The sequence below is a fragment of the Teleopsis dalmanni genome, unplaced genomic scaffold (genome assembly GCF_002237135.1).
Source record: "Teleopsis dalmanni isolate 2A unplaced genomic scaffold, ASM223713v2 unscaffolded_contig_2871, whole genome shotgun sequence".
NCBI classification, from domain to species: domain Eukaryota; kingdom Metazoa; phylum Arthropoda; class Insecta; order Diptera; family Diopsidae; genus Teleopsis; species Teleopsis dalmanni.
In genome coordinates this window covers 1-6,098 of record NW_024034253.1, presented here as the reverse complement: position 1 = coordinate 6,098, position 6,098 = coordinate 1, and the positions used below count along the sequence as shown (strand labels likewise).

The following is a 6,098-nucleotide window of genomic DNA, read 5'->3' as shown; positions in this document are numbered from 1 at the left end:
TTTAGTTAAATAATTTTATTTATCTAAATAAATTTGATTCACTTAAATTGCCACCTACTTCAAAGCTACGTTCAGTAATCCAAAACAGCAAAATGGCAACGTAGCACAGAGCAGCTCTACTCGAAATGTTATAATAAAGAAAGTCTCAATAACAGAGATTAAAAATATTATTAAAAATAAAATTAAAGCAAAAAAATCACCGGGATATGATAATATTACAGGAAAGATTCTGACTGAGCTGCCTCAACAAAAACTTGTATATATGAGAAATGTGTTTAATTGCGCTCTTCACCTTAAATATTTTCCAAAAGTATGGAAAGTAGCAGACGTAATAACTATACCCAACCCAAATAAAGACATAACTATAGCAAAATCATACAGACCAATTAGTCTATTACCAGTTATGTCAAAATTGTTTGAAAAAATAATTTTATCAAGACTAGAACCGATTGTCCTCAAAGAAAAACTTATACCTGATCATCAATTCAGCTTTCGGAAAAAGTATTCGACTATACAACAAGTTCACAGAGTTGTTAATAAAATAACAAGTGATATTGACACAAAACAATTTTCCTCGGCGATATACCTTGATGTCGCAAAGGCTTTCGACAGCGTTAGTTACAAAATAGATACTTTTATGAATGAAAGTTGGTGTGCCCCAAGGAAGCCTATTGGGTCCATTACTCTACTTGCTATACACGGCTGATGTCCCGATACCTTCTGATCCTCAAAGTTTGATAGCAACTTTTGCAGACGTTTCAGCACTAATTGCAGCTAATATAAATTTTAACAAACTTTTAACAAACAGACAACTTGCAGAATTACTTAAACGCTTGAATGGTTCGACAAATGAGGAGTTCAAATAAATACAAGCAAAACGGTTCATGTTATCTACACGAATAAAAAACAGGGTTCAGAAAAACACTGTGCTGTGCACAAAAATGCAAAACACCACGCACAAATGTTGTGCGATTCTAAATAAAATTTCACACCACAAATATGGTGTGCGAAAATTTTTGTGCACATCTTAAGTGCCACATCCCAGTAGGGACCGTCATGCTGCTATCTTACCTTACATCATGCTTACTTTTCGCCGGTCATCATGACGAGTTCCTTTCCGAATTCCCATGACTTTTATTAGCAGTTGGCCGCCAAAATCATGCATGACTTGGTAAAGTGCAAAAGGTATGCGGCACGAAATACGGAATTGACATTCGTAAAACTTCGTTTACGAATCCAAATGCACTTTACGATGGAAGCATGTTGTAAGCATGACAAAGTAAACTAAATCGTCATGGGCGATGCTTGTGCACGCAAAATATGAGGTGATCATTTTCTGCCTTACGACCTGCTTCCAAAGAAGGTGGTCACCTTCTTTTGTAGCTTACGAAGTCAGTAGGTTGTAAGGATGTTAAATGCATGCTCTTGCATTTTACATATATTTATTCTAAAATAAATTTTTATAAAAAAAATAAAAAAACAATATATTTTTTTGTTTTAATTTATTAGAAAAATAAATAAACATTACAAAAACAATAGATTATAAATTTTTTTGGTTTAAATTTTTTTTTAAATATAAATATTATTAATTTTTTTTGTTTTAATTTTTTCTTTAATATAAATAAATAAAAATTACAATATTATAAATTATAATTTTTTTTGTTTTAATTTTTTTTAATTTTTTTTTAATATAAATAAATAAAATTAACAAAAACAATATTTATTGATATTATAATTATAGATTTTAATTTGATTCGATGTAAGTTTTTTTTTATTCCCTCCGGTTGAATAATGGATTTTATTAATTTAGCCTAAATGGTTTCAAAAAGAAAAAAATTTATAAATCGAACGAAGTAATTCAATTAAAATATAATCAAAAGTTTTGTATATTTAGTTTTTGATTGTATGAAATATAACTTACATATTGAGCACTTTTAGTTGCACAAAGTGCGTCCATATTCCCCAATTCTTCAAACGTCTTGATGGGAAAGCAGTTATCAGAAACTGCTGTATCGCTTCTCTTTTCCATCATGTTCATGAGTGTGTGGAATTTTGCTATAACGTCAATGTTACTTTCTGTAAAAAAAAGGGATTCTCATAAATAATTTTATTTTATTTAGTAAAATTAGTAATGTTACCTTTTACTAATTTCAACTCCTTGAGTATCGCGTCCTGATTTTGAGAAATTGAGAAATAATAACTAACAACTTAAATTAAAATATAAACAAATAATTAAATAATAACAATTATTATTAAAATAATAAATAAATATTCCAGTAAATAAACTGGAAACAGCAACAGAACTGTAGACTGAAACAGAAATAATAAATATAGTTTTTAAAAAACACGCCAGGTATATAAAGCGCAATCAAAAAAAATGTTTTCAATTTAAATTTCAACTTACACTGGAATTCCGAAGGAAAAACAATAATTAATATTGTTAAACACAAATTCACAATATATTATAAATTTCTTTTGTTTATTCGTTTATAATATTCGTTTATTAATTTATTAAATTTAATAAATTTAGCAATACACCAAAAATTCACAAAATCGATCCGCACCGAAAAATTAAACGCTCCGCACTTAAATGTACACGAATACTGAGCATGCTCGAATAATTGTATAGAAATTTCCTTAAGGAATACAACAACAACAAATATGACAAAAAAATATCTGTCGTTCGGTTAATTTCACGAAGAGTAAGGGTTTTTTTTTTCGCTAGCCGCATGACATGATACATTACCAGTACATTCTTTTAGTATGATGACTTCTCACATTCCTTTGTAAACATGATGTCATGCATACCTTTTTCATGTGCTTACCAAACGGACTACTGGGATCTTGTGTACACAAACAAAACGCACATTTCACACGAATGTGGTGGAGTTAAATAAAACTCGCACACGCAAACGTTGTTATGTAAAAGTTATTTCGCACAGCACATTGTGTGTGAGGCAGCCAGCTTACCTTCGCACACAACGTGTGCAGAAAAGAATACGAGGAGCACATTTTGTGTGGAGACTCGAAAATAAAAATGCACCCAAATGTGCGGAGACGAAATGTCTACTGCACATTTGTGTGAAATGATGATTTAAAAGCGCACAATATTATGACAAATATCGCAGCAAAATAGTACGTAAAATATTTTATTGAAGAAATGATTTTGTATTTATATTTTAATTTTGAATTTATTATTAGATTTACATTTAATGCTTATATTACTTATTATTTTAAGGTTTATTAATTTAAAACATGGGAATAAAGTTAATTTCACAATGTACTTGAAAACTTTGTTATATTAAATAGGTACATGAATTTAATAGAGAAAGAGTATTTGTTTCGAAATGTTATAAGTAAAGAGGATCGGTTCTTCGGATCGTACTTTGAAAAAATTAAATATATCAATTTTTGACTACTTCATAAAATTTTATTAATAGTAAGTTGTACACTAGGATTCGTTAGTAAGGTTAAAAAAGCAAATTAAATATTTTTTACAACAACTTAAATTAATTTTGTTATTAGATTTCACTTAATTTTTTATCTTTAATTACAGCTTAAATTTAACGAATTTATTGAAATAATTTAATAATTTAATATCTTAATTTCTTATTATAAAATATTTATTTTTATTACATATTTTTTTAAATAAATTTTTATTTAATCTTATTAATAACATTGCTGAAGTATTTTTTCACTTAAATTATATCTCTGCTTACTTAGCACAGTAGTAAGGGCGCTAAAATCCTGCTACCTGTTCAAGAAAATATTTTCCTAATCTTCGCGTTTTTTAATGAATGTTAGAAACTCTACCTAAGTGAATACATATTTCTGGAGAAGAAAAATATCTATTTGTGACCATCCCGTATTATCTTTTTTAAACTGTTGCAAAATTTATTAAACAAATACACCAATACCAATACCTGCTACCTGTTCAAAAAAAAATATTTTCCTAATCTTTCGTAATCTTTCATATTTTTTGGGCATAAAAAAATCTTCCTAAAATATGTTTTTATTTTTTTTAAACTGGTGCAAAACTTTCCAAACAAATACTTTAAGTTCACTTACTATATTTGCATTTAAAAATGCACAAAGTAATATACAAAAAACTAATATTTTAAGTTAAAATACAAATAAGGTTAAGACAGTTATAATTTTTAGTTAACATTAATTAACAAAAATAATTATTATAAATATTTGTTATTTATGCAATTTTTAACATAAGTTACGATCCCAACGAACGCAAATATCAATTTTTTCAAAATTTGCAACAAAATAATATTTTCTATTTCAAACAAAATTGTGAAGTTCCTGTAATTTTTTTCCACCCTTGGGTGCAAACGCAAAATCACACATTTGTGCACGTTTGTGCATCGCACATTTGTGCACATTTGTGCACGTTTGAGCAATCGCACATTTGTGCACATTTGTGCAATCGTAATATGAGCAACACACTCGTGTGTAGAGAGAATTTTTTGTCACACAGTGCGGTGCGAGCATAAAATTTTCTCGCACATCTGATTGTGCACATTTGAATAAGTCAGTCGCACAGCACATATGTTTTTTTTTTTAAGCTATACGAGCTAAGGGATGTGGAATCTTCAAAAGATACTGGTAGCCCGTACTACCAGCATGCATGATTCGCAACCAAGTCTTACTCTTTTGCTTGATATTTGCGCCTACGTACTAAACCTCATCCTAACACCGTGTCTCTTCTAACCATAAATCCCTCCGGAACCACCTTTAAGCATTACTTCGGAGGGTGGTGATTCAGCGATTGTTGTCATCTCTTACTGCTCTTCTAGTTCTCTCTGCTGCTCTCTGTTCTTCTGTGATTTCTTTCACAAAAATACACACCAGGTTCCAGATTTCTGTTGACTTTAACATCAGTTGGATGATATTATCAGGTGTGACCTGTTCTCTGGTTGCTCTTGCCAAGGAGCTGCGGTGGCTCTCATATCTCGGGCAATCAAAGAACACATGTTCCACCGTTTCTTTTGTATATGGACATGCTGGGCACGTGTCTTCTTCGTCATGTTTGAACTTAAAAAGATATGCTCTGAAGCAGCCGTGTCCAGTTAATATCTGGGTTAGGTAGTAATTCACCTGCCCATGCTTTCTGTTGGTCCAATCACTTATCTTCGGAATAAGCCTATGCGTCCATCTTCCTTTTGTGGATATATCCCAACTCTGTTGCCACTTATTCAATGCTTCTTCATTGAGCTGATTGAAGTTTGTAACCCCAATTCTTTTTGCTACATGCTTTTCCTTTTCAATTTCTGCTTCCTGCTGCAATGGCATCATTCCGGCAATAACCATGGCCGCGTCAGTAGATACTGTACGGAATGCGGAAACAACTCTGAGAGCGCATCTTCTGTAGGCTGCGTCTACTCCTGATCTGTACGTCTTTTTATTCATTGCTTCTGCCCATATGGGAGCCGCATATATAGCAATAGACTTAACTACATTTGTGAGTAACTGTTTCTTCTGTTGTCTAGGTCCACCTATATTGGGCATTATTCGCGATAGTGCACACGTTGTTTTCGCACATTTTGCAGCAACATATCGTAAATGCTCTTTGAAGGTGAGTCTATTGTCAATCATTACTCCAAGATACTTGATTGCTTGTTTTGATGTGACTCGCTCATTGCGAACAGTTATTGTAATGTACTCAATCTTTTTCCTGCTGCTTACAAGAAGGACTTCAGTTTTATGATCAGCAAGTTTGAGGCCTACACTTGTGATCCAGCTCCTTACCATAGCGACCGCCTCGTTGCATGTTGATTGTATCTTTTCTATATGTTTCCCTTTAACCACCAGCGCGATGTCATCAGCAAATCCAATTATTTCTGCGCCTTCTGGGAGCTCAAGTCTCAGCACATCGTCATACATAATGTTCCACAATATTGGACCCAATACCGAGCCCTGTGGTACCCCTGCTGTTACTTGGTATGACTTTGTGCCTCTGTCTGTGTAATACAAAAGCACTCTCTCTTTAAAATAGTCAACGATTAATTCTACTAGGTACTTTGGAACGTCTTTCCCTTGAAGTGCTGCTAGTATAGTACCTCCAAGCCGCCGAGTTAAATGCATTTTTA

General features: G+C 32.0%; 1 long non-coding RNA gene across 1 annotated transcript; it reads right to left on the bottom strand.

Moving 5' to 3' along the window:
- Window positions 1–1,769: 1,769 nt before the first annotated feature.
- LOC119664884 lies at window positions 1,770–2,313 on the bottom strand. Its single transcript, XR_005251307.1, has 3 exons — window positions 2,139–2,313; window positions 1,922–2,076; window positions 1,770–1,811 (listed from the first exon to the last, which is right to left on the bottom strand). It is a non-coding gene; the product is annotated as an uncharacterized LOC119664884 (long non-coding RNA).
- Between the last annotated feature and the right edge of the window lie 3,785 nt (window positions 2,314–6,098).